Here is a 10648-nt window from a genome sequence, read left to right on the forward strand (position 1 = left end):
TGGACTATTATTTCTCTAAATCCAGAGATAATTCTGAGGATCTTTGGAAGAACATTCTGACTGGACTTGTCCCCCCTGAACCTAGGACTGTACCCGAGAACCCAACTCCCAGCAGTGAAACAGTTACTGTACCTGCCACTGGATCAGACTAAAACATGGATTTAACCTGAATCATCTGATACTCCCAACTATATCCCTCTTTAACCCTGTACTATCCTTATCTACTATATCCCTCTTTAACCCTGTACTATCCTTATCTACTATATCCCTCTTTAACCCTGTACTATCCTTATCTACTATATCCCTCTTTAACCCTGTATTATCCTTATCTACTATATCCCTCTTTAACCCTGTATTATCCTTATCTACTATATCCCTCTTTAACCCTGTATTATCCTTATCTACTATATCCCTCTTTAACCCTGTACTATCCTTATTTACTATATCCCTCTTTAACCCTGTATTATCCCCATCTACTATTTCCCCTCTTTAACCCTGTATTATCCCTATCTACTATATCCCTTTTAACCCTGTATTATCCCTATCTACTATATCCCTCTTTAACCCTGTATTATCATTATATACAATATCCTTCTTTAACCCTGTACTATCCCTATCTACTATATCCCTTCTTTAACCCTGTATTATCCCTATCTACTATATCCCTCTTTAACCCTGTATTAACATTATATACAATATCCTTCTTTAACCCTGTACTATCCCTATCTACTATATCCCTCTTTAACACTGTACTGTCTCTATCTACTATATCCCCTCTAACCCTGTATTATCCCTATCTATTATCTTCCCCAATTGACCCCTTTAACCCTGTTGTAGCCCTGTCGACTATATTCCCCATTTAACTCTTATTATCTCTATCTACTATATCCCCTTTAACCCTGTATTAATCCCTACTATATCCCCTCTTTAACCCTGTATTATCCCTATCTGCTGTATCCCCCTTAACCCTGTATTTACCCTATCTACTATATCCCCTTTAAACCAGTAGTATCCCTATCTACTGTATTCCCCTTTAACGCTGTACTTCGACCATCGAATGATTTGAACGATTCAAAGTAAAAATTGTTCAACTTTTCGACCATTCGATAATCGAAGTATTGTCTCTTTAAACTTCATACTTCGCCACTTTAAACCTACCGAGCTGCAATGTTAGCCAATGGGGACCTTCCCCAGCACTTTTCTAAGCTTTTTTTGATCGAATAAAAATCCTTCGATCCATCGCTTAAAATCGTTCGAATCATTTGATTCAAAGAATTTTATCGTGCCAACCTAAAATTAGCTAAAAATAACCTATTAGCTTTTACTGAGCTCACTCCCCCATTACACCAGTCAGTGTCGGGATAACTGAGGTCACCCATAATAACAACTTGACCTAGTTATGAAGTCTCGTCCATTAGTCACAGTATCTGGGCAACTTTCTACTCACTTATCATTTACCCGACAACAGGGCCAGGCCAAGGGCACCCGGTCAGCTAACCCCGCCCCCCACATGCGTGATTACATGCGAGCGCACATAACAGAGGTGCAACAAAGGGGAAGTGGAGGGGCAGTTTGGGGCAGGGGAGGGACAAGCTGTGAGCATTTGCAAGCAGAGGAGGTCACTAGTTTTCAGTCTAGTATTTACATTATTCATTGGAGAGTTAGACCTATAGTTACTGTTAGATATTTCTCTGTGTAACAGTGGGATATCCTTAACTATGCACCCCGCCCCTCCCCCATAACCCCATTATACCAGAGCCCTGTCTACACCAGCTTCTCCATAATGTCCCAACTCATGTTCTCCTCCTTGTCTACATTAAACACTCATCCAGCCATTCTTTCCCCTAGCAGAGACCCCCTTCCATTGAGGCCCAATCCAACACAGCTATAGAGATTGTACCCCAAGGAAAAACCAGCCCTGTCTCCCATATATTACGACTGCCCCCCTAATAAGAAAATACAGCATTGAATGTCATTCAAGAACAGTCCTTGTATAGATGGGTCACTACTCAATAAACCAACAAATCAACCAAATTGCCAAATGTTTATTAGTCATTTACAAACAGATCGATGTTGTGATCTGATTTCTTTCATGTCGGCTGCCATCGGGGACCAAGATGTTATAGTGGGGCCCAAAGATGACAAATGGGCCCCGGTGCCCCCGTCCCTCCCCCCGATGGCTGCCTCAGGTCTTCAGTTCTTCCAGCCCTAAGGAAAGAGAGTTCAGTGTTAGACATGGAGCAGGTATGTGTATAAGAATTCTGAAATTCATTTCCATTTACAATTTTATCAATATCATATTTTGTTACATGACTTTTTTTGGTGCTAATTTAAAGGACAACTATATCTATAAGAACATTTTCTCCTGGGCTTCTCTCCATAAAGCCAACTATAATAATATGAGCAATGTCCTTACCTCTTTGCAGTTGTTTTGCAATGCTCCTCTTCACAGCTGCTTCATCACACAGGTTGCTGATAAAGGGGTGATGGAGAAGCTGCCGTGCGCTTGGTCTTTTTGCTGGGTTTTTCTGCACGCATTCTTGGATGAAGAAATTGAATTCTTCACTCCTGGAAAATGAAATTGAGGCAACGTTATAATTACTCATACTATAAATATAACATTTTATGAAAAGTTCATGCCATTAAAAGACTGATACCCCCCTTATTTACTTTATGGTGGCCCCATTGACTCCATTGAAAGTGCCCTGGTTTGTGGGCGTTTGTTTGGCAGACCCTCCCTTTTAAAAGTAGTCGGCGGGGGAGGATTTAGCACAATTGTAGAACCAGGGCCCAGGAGAAGTCAACGTAAAGAATTACTATTAAACAGATAAGATCCCTTTTTATTATTAAGTTGACTTGAGCAAGTTAGGGACCACCATGTGGGGTTACCTTGATGTGGTATGGTGGCTTAACTAATCTTATGATCATGATTTTAGAACAAAAAACCCTGTTCTTTTAAAATTTATATGTATTTATGTATTTATTTAACTTATTTAGATCTGGTATAAAATTCTTAAAAATCACCAATAGTGGGCACCCACAACCCCCCCTTCTTATTAAAAGACTGAGCCCTGAATATCCCATATGTCTCCAGTCCTAGCCAGAAGTCGGAATCTGCTTTCAACTGCCCCCCCATGGGGATGTTGCAATTTAGGGAGGGGGCCAAGATTATACTTTGCAATCTGGGGTGGGGGGCCCAGGGGGTGGTGGGAGGCCCCGGCCCCCCAGTCCAACACTGTATGTCTCCCTATTTATAGTAACTTGCTGACAGTCCTTTGGTTAATCTTCAGTAAGTCTCCATTACCATAACTTCTCCCTTCCCTATTCCCTCCTCTTTCACCCTGACTCTCTCTTTTGCCCACTCCCTTACTCCCATGTCAATTTCCCACCCTCTCCCTCACTCCCTTTTCCTATTTGAGGGGAAATCACTCACCATTTGTCCCAGGTTGGTCTTAAAGCAGGACCAAAAAGAATCTGGGTTCATCAGCTGATGTTTACTGAGCTGTCCGTATGCTAAAGGATGTAAGAAAACAATATATAAGAACATGCTGACAATCACACCATTTATTTCATATCTATAGTCCTGTGTATAAAGGGTTCGAGTTATCACTATTCTATGTGACATCACATAAATACTCTCTGACCTTGCGGGTAACAATTGTTTTGGATTACGATACAGACACAAGAGTTACCTTACGGAGATAAACCTTCTTACCATTTCCAGGGCTGACACTCCCCAATGACCAGATGTCCGCCTAGATGTTAAAATATGGGGGGAAAAGAAAAATATTAGAGTCGATTCTGCACAAGGGAATATTAAACGAATTCCATCAAGCGATTATTCCGATGCTTCTGTTATTAATCCCCTGACAGCGGTACTATGTGTAACTGAATAACATATCATTATAATCATGTCTCTCTGTACTCATATAAAATACATTTCAAGGAAAATGACTGAGCTTGTATTGCTAAATAAGCTGCGACTAAAACAGAGAGAATTTTTATTTGACTCGCCAGTGTTGGACTGGCCCATTGGGAGACCCAGGAAAACTCCCCGTGGGCCCAGGTGTTTGTGGACCTCTCGCTTCTAACCATTTGGCCTATTTCATGCTCATTCCCTATGACTCCTAGACTAGGAGAATAAAGAGGGTGAGAGAGGAGTATAATATTTTGGAAGTGGGCCCTAAAACCTAAGGTTTTCTGGTGGGCCCCTGGTATCCCAACCCAACACTGCAGAGTGGAACTGTAACTAACTCCAAAAAGCATCAGTAATTGCATGAGGCTGGTTCCTAACATTCCCTGTTCCTGCACTTAGAATCCATTCCCTCACTCACTTCTCCCCTCTCATAGCAGGGGAACCACTTTAACAACTCTGATTTCCCTCTTATGAGAGAGTTCTGTGAAATGAGTGAGCAAAACATTGGCTGCACTTCACCATGAGTAGCCCATATAGATTTAACTAAAAGGCAACAATACCTTGGTGGTCATAGTCAAGGTTCTTCTTTCTCATACAGGCAAGTGCCTCCGCTGCCATATATGTTAGAGTTCCTTCCGTGCTCGAACTCTTCCTTCCCATGGTGGCGCATGAGAAATCACCTGGAATTGTACGACAAAAGCATGAATTCTAATGCTGAAGATACAGCCCAACAATAAACATGATGGTAACATGAGAATATTAGATCATCTATTTCGTGGAAAGCCTTAGCGCTGGGATTATTGTTTCTTCCCAGATTAAAGGCTTCTCAAAAGGTCTATTTGATCATTTCTACTCTGTGAGACAGAGCGAGATAAAACTGACAGAGCAGATTGAACAATAAAACACCCTCACTCCTCATTCATTAAAGCTTTACAACATCCTCCCTTTATTCACATTCTAAGGGGGAAAAATAATACAAAACATAAAACATAAAATCTAAATTTGCCATTTCAGACAAGTCAATGGGAGAGGCACATATCTCAACTTAAAAGTTTTCGTGGTCAGTGCTGGGTTTTAGGGAAGCACCGAATCCAGGATTCAGTTCGGTATTCTGCCATTTTCAGCAGGGTTCAGATTCGGCCGAATCCTTGTACCTGGCCAAACTGAATCCCAATCCTTAACATCATGTGACTTTTCATCACAAAATAAGAAGAAAAAAACTTTTGACAAGCGATTTGGGGTTCAGCCAAATCCAAAAAAGTGGATTTTGTGCATCTCTACTGGGTTTAGATTGAAAATAAGACTTATTTATGGGTTTTGAGTGATTCTGGATAAAAGCCCAAAGAAATTGAGTGATTCAGACATTCTCTCATTTTCTCGAGTTTTCTGCTATCCGATTAAATCAAGTTTTTTTTTTTTTTAATTAATAAGCTAATATTGTGCTTGTGAATTATGGTCATGGATCTTAACTAAAGTATGAGATAAATTTGGATTTAGAAAAAAAAACCTAAAGGTTATTTACTAAACTCCGAATGCAAAAATCACGACATTTATGGACTACTTTTAAAAAACACATCTTCTTTTTCTTTACTTTTAATTGACAATAGGAAGGAAAATCAAAATCAAAATTTTCAGCTTTCAGACCTGTCAAAGTTACATTAAGTCAATGGCAGAAGTCCCAATGATTTTTTGATGTGCGTTGGGTTTTGTGCAATACCCCATAGTTTTTGGAGCTTTTGGGCAAAAACAATAGGAGTTAGGAGTTTTCAGGTGAAAAATCTGAAAAAAAATCAGAATTTTCTGGTGAAAAATCCCAAAAATTTTGATTTATTCCCCAAAGCCAATTTTGGGAAAATGTAATAATAAATAAGCGCAATAAAGCCAATAAGATTGATCAGTGTTTGCAGCAGAACATGTTGAGATGAAAGCAGACTTTGATAAATAACCCCCAAGTATCACTTACCAATCTTAACATTGCCGGATGACGTCAGCATTAGATTGATGGGCTTGATGTCATGATGGATGACTTCCACTGTCTCTAGGTGGCACAGACCCTGGGAATAAAAGTAAGAATAGAAATATTTTCATGCTTTCATAGCAAATTGAATATATTGTGAATAGTATGGAGGAGGTTTACGTGTGACATACCTTTATCACCTCTTTACAGATATAAGCCGTCCACTTCTCGCCCAAAGAATTGTTTTTCCTTCCGCTCATGAGGTCACGGATGGTCCCACCAGTGCACAGTTCCATAGAGATCTAGAAGACAAATAAAGAACATAAAGTACATATCAGCTACAATTTTATTGGGAATCATGGGGGTCACAGCTCTCTCTCCTTACAATATGCAACTGTAACAATGTACCTATGTATTTGTGCAAATGTTAATATATATATATATAGAAGTATCTAGTGCACATAACATTACACTGTGAGAAACAAAATATATAATAATCGGTGCTCATTGCCGGATATGGTTAAGCTTTGCATGAGGCAATACGGGTGTGTAAGAGCCTTCCATGCTATAGTTTACTATAAAATACTCTACATGCAGTGGTTTTAGCTTCTACTTGTTGTACCTTATGAGAGTTGCAATTGGGCTGTGGTTACATACATTGTGCTCTTTTTTACCAAGCTATTCCTATCTCCATGTAACACCAAAGCTTCTATTAATGCTCTTAATTGGAATATTGGGCACAAAGGAGTATGTATGTGAATAAACATTGTCTTACCGATAGACCTTTATTCGGCGTGCTCCTGCGCGGGGCCCGGTGATAAAATGCCCCGTAAAAACTTGATGACATTGCGGTGGCCGGTGACCTTCCGGAGGATTTCCAGTTCTTCTTCCTGGTATTTTCATTCTAAATTCAAATAAAGTTAAATAAAATGAATACACTTACCATATAAAATACCCCACCTAGTTATGAAGAATTACCGCTTCTAAAAACGATCCACTTATTTGTATAGTTACAGGGTGATTAGGGATCATTTATAAAGAGCCAAAGAGAAGTGCACAAGCACTAAGGAGCACAACAAGCAGGACCTTAGTGATTGGTCAGGGAGAGCTTTGGGGTCTCGCTTCACTCTGTACCCCACCTGCCAAAAGCATTAGGGCAGCTCTGTTTTGGGGTACAGAGCCTGTGCCAATTTATTTTCCATGGAAGGCAGAGTATAAAGAACAATTTGTACCCTGCAGACTTTCATGATGTAAAAGACCCATATTGAGTTTGAGAAAAAAAATGCACAACCATCAGGTGTAGGGGCCCCTAAGGAGAAAGGCCACTTGGGCCCCCCAGTCTGACCCTGCCTGGGAACTTGCCAGTATTTGGTCAGCATGTTCTACTTCTACTGATAATCATAACATTGGTGGAACCAAAGGCTTATTAGTATCTAATAACAGTAAGAGTGTGAAGTCATTACCTCCGGGTCATTGATGATCTTTATGGCCACTTCTTTTTGTAGGTCAATATGCCATCCCTGGAACAGAAGCAGAGAAAGAAGCTCCATCATGATTATGAACATAACAGTTTGGTAAAGCAACAGATATAGCGTGGGACTAGGGTAAGGTTTAGGGGCAGATTTATCAAGGGTCAAATTTCGAGGGGTTAAATACCTAAAAATTCGACCATCGAATGCAACAAATTTGAATTTGATTATTGAATTTGGATATATTTCAAAAAGTTGAGCATTCGTTGGATCGATCATCGATTGAACAATTTTTATTCCATCAAAAAACGATTTTTACTTCGAATCATTCAAATCATTCGAATTGATGGAATTTAGCCTATTCGATAGACCAAGTACCCAAAAAATTACTTCGAAATTTGAATTTTTGCATTCGAATCCTTCACCAGAGCTTAGTAAATCTGCACCTTAGTGTCAGACTCACAGACACACGACAAATACACAAAGGACAATATTGTAGAGAGTAAGACCAATGGGAAGAATTATAGAATCACTAAAATACGTGATATTGAATAAAATATCTCACCAGATGAACTCGACAAAATGGACCCTCTCCAATGACTCTTCCGATTTTTAGATGTTTCTCGGTTTTCTAAAAGGAGACATTATAAATAACAATATTAAAATAATGTAATACATTTATATGAGGAGCACGGGTGGGATAGGGAGAAACTGGAAGGGGTTTAAGTTAAGCTTTTAGGTTCAGCTTCTTTCTGAAAATAGTCCAAAATAAACTACAATCTACAATTTGACCTTATTTATCATTGAACAAACTCGATAAAACTGTTTTGGAAAAAACTAGAAAAATTTGTGTTATTGTGAAAAAAAAAAGAACTTTCTGGGATTTCTGCTCGAAACACTCAGCACAGACCATAAAATTCAAATTTGAAATGGGACTTTTGCCATTGACTTGTACAGGACCCGGCAGCTTGGAGATGACGTATTTTCAGATTCAGACAATTAGCAGCCTTGGGGGATAATAAATCTAGAAAAATTCCAGTTTCTCCAGTTTTTAGCATTTGGACTCCAATATTAATAACTTTTTGCTTACGGGAGTATCTTTGAGAGCGGAGTTTTGTTTTCCTCCTGGGGAAAGAAAAAAAGGTTTTTATCAGATGAGCTCAGTTTATTATAAAAGAAAATGATGAGTGAAAGGCAGGTATTAATGCCGGACACCCGTGATATCTCCTAGTTAAGCCATTTGTGCTTCAATTACCTAAAACCTTCACCAGCTTACTGGGTCCTCGTCTTTCACTTGGTCCTCGTCATTTATTTTCTAGTTTTTTTTTTAATTATTTGCCTTTTCTTCTCTTTCCAGCTTTCAAATAGAGGGGGGGTCACTGACCTCATCTACAAACAAATGCTCTGTAAGGCTACAAATGTATTGTTATTCTACTTTTTATTCCTCAGTTTTATATTCAGGCCTCTCAAATTCATTTTCCAGTCTCTTATTAAAATCAATGCATGGTTGTCAGGGTAATTTGCACCCTAGCAACTCATTTTCTAAAATTGCAAACAGGAGAGCTGCTGAATAAAAAGCTAAATAAGTCAAAAAACCACAAATAACAATAAATTAAAACTAAAGGCAAATGGTCTCAGAATATCCCTCTCTACATCATATGAACAGTTGATTCACAGGTGAACAACCCAATTAAAGAAGAAGCACATTATCCAAACGACTATATTTGTGCCCCTAATCAAACAGAGCTAAAGAGCAGGCTGGTTGGTTGTTATTTTGTGCCAAGTCATTTCTGTTTAAACTGTCCATTGATCATCCTGAGCAGAATTTGGCTAAACAATTCAAACTATAATAATTAACCCCCGTAATGTGTACCCTTACAGTGCATTTGTTTTTAGAGTGGGCGTGACCCACCATTTCAGCAGCCTGGAAAGAGCCAGAAGCAGAGGCAAATAATTCAAAAATGGTTTAAAATATAAACAACTGAAGGACTTAATTCGAAAAAACTGCGTTAAAACCTGGCCATTATTACACAAACTAAAAGTTAACATGAAACTGCAACGACCCCCTTTAGAGAGAAAATGAGAAAATATTGCGTTTTTCGAGAATATGATGAAGTAGACAGAATATTGATGCGAATCTCCCATCTCACATTTCTTCCTCATTTATAGTTTTCATTAACCCATGTGATCTATTTTCTGCCATTACCTGACAGTGGCAGGAAGTTGATGGAGTTGGGTTTGGTGCGTGGGGGAGTTGATGGAATTCCTCCCCCTCGCTGCTCAAATCACCCTCCGTTTCTTCCTTGATTTTAACACAGAAAAAAAAAGATCAGGGAAAAATATTTGCTATATCCTCTAATTCCAGCACAATTCGTGGCTCGCATTCCAACGGGGAGCATTTTACGAAAGGGCAAAGTGGCATAAATTCGCCAGGCGTCGGATGTCATTTCGCACTTCTAGCGATTTACTAATGGTAGTTGGGTGTAATTCGCCAAGGAGATAGACTCTGGCGCCAACTTCGCCCTCTAACGCCAGGCACATTTTCGGCAGTTTAACTATGCAAATTATTTTGTTCAACGTTTTTGATATTACTGAATGTTACCTCTATCTAATCTAGAGCAATAGAGGTAACTAGAACTTCCTCAAAAAATAGGTGGAAATTTTTCTACGGTCCCATTTTAAAACGCTGGTGTTTTTTTCTCTATTTAAAAGGGTGATTGACTGAAAAAGATCGTAAATGTTTCACCCTTCCCATTATATTTATAACATATGGCCACCTAAACTATACAGGGCCACATGGGCAGGACATTATAACAACTCTTATTTCATTAAAAGGTTCCCTGTCCTGTGGTAGTGTAAATGTATTGCTGCAGGCATTATACGCCCATTGCTACTTTAACTGCACCACCTTATGACTCATATAGCCCAAAACGCTAGGTAGTAATTTCAACTTTCTGAGCGTTAACGCTGGAGTTAATTTTGCCAGAGTTCATTACCCGCTGCGCAACTTCGGATCTGTGCAAATTACCAAATTTACACCTGGCGAGATGTTGGTGATGTCACGAAGCCGGCGCTTGGCCAATTTTAACAAGTTGCATCTGCTGCAATTCACAATGATCATTAACTACAGGTACAACTTGAGCTTCATTTAGAGGCCCTGGTGTATTTGAATTTAGTTATGGGCGGAACAGCGCCAAAAGAATAATTTTGTGGATTGATGATAGGGGCCTGAGTTGGGACCAAAATAAGTTTAAATGGATTAATGTTATAAATGAGCTCCAAAACCTGAGCACCTTTCCTCCACGC

At 39.3% G+C, this 10648-nt stretch overlaps 1 protein-coding gene and 1 long non-coding RNA gene across 2 annotated transcripts in view; both read right to left on the reverse strand.

The window, feature by feature from the left end:
• LOC121399761 (serine/threonine-protein kinase pakA-like) overlaps positions 1-10648 on the reverse strand; it is a 137955-nt gene that overhangs the window by 76469 nt on the left and 50838 nt on the right. The gene's annotated exons all lie outside the window — the stretch shown is intronic.
• On the reverse strand, positions 7330-8055 carry LOC121400079. The gene is made up of 2 exons (XR_005965539.1): positions 7908-8055; positions 7330-7393 (listed from the first exon to the last, which is right to left on the reverse strand). It is a non-coding gene; the product is annotated as an uncharacterized LOC121400079 (long non-coding RNA).

Source organism: Xenopus laevis, chromosome 2L, assembly GCF_017654675.1.
Source record: "Xenopus laevis strain J_2021 chromosome 2L, Xenopus_laevis_v10.1, whole genome shotgun sequence".
In the NCBI taxonomy this organism is placed as follows: domain Eukaryota; kingdom Metazoa; phylum Chordata; class Amphibia; order Anura; family Pipidae; genus Xenopus; species Xenopus laevis.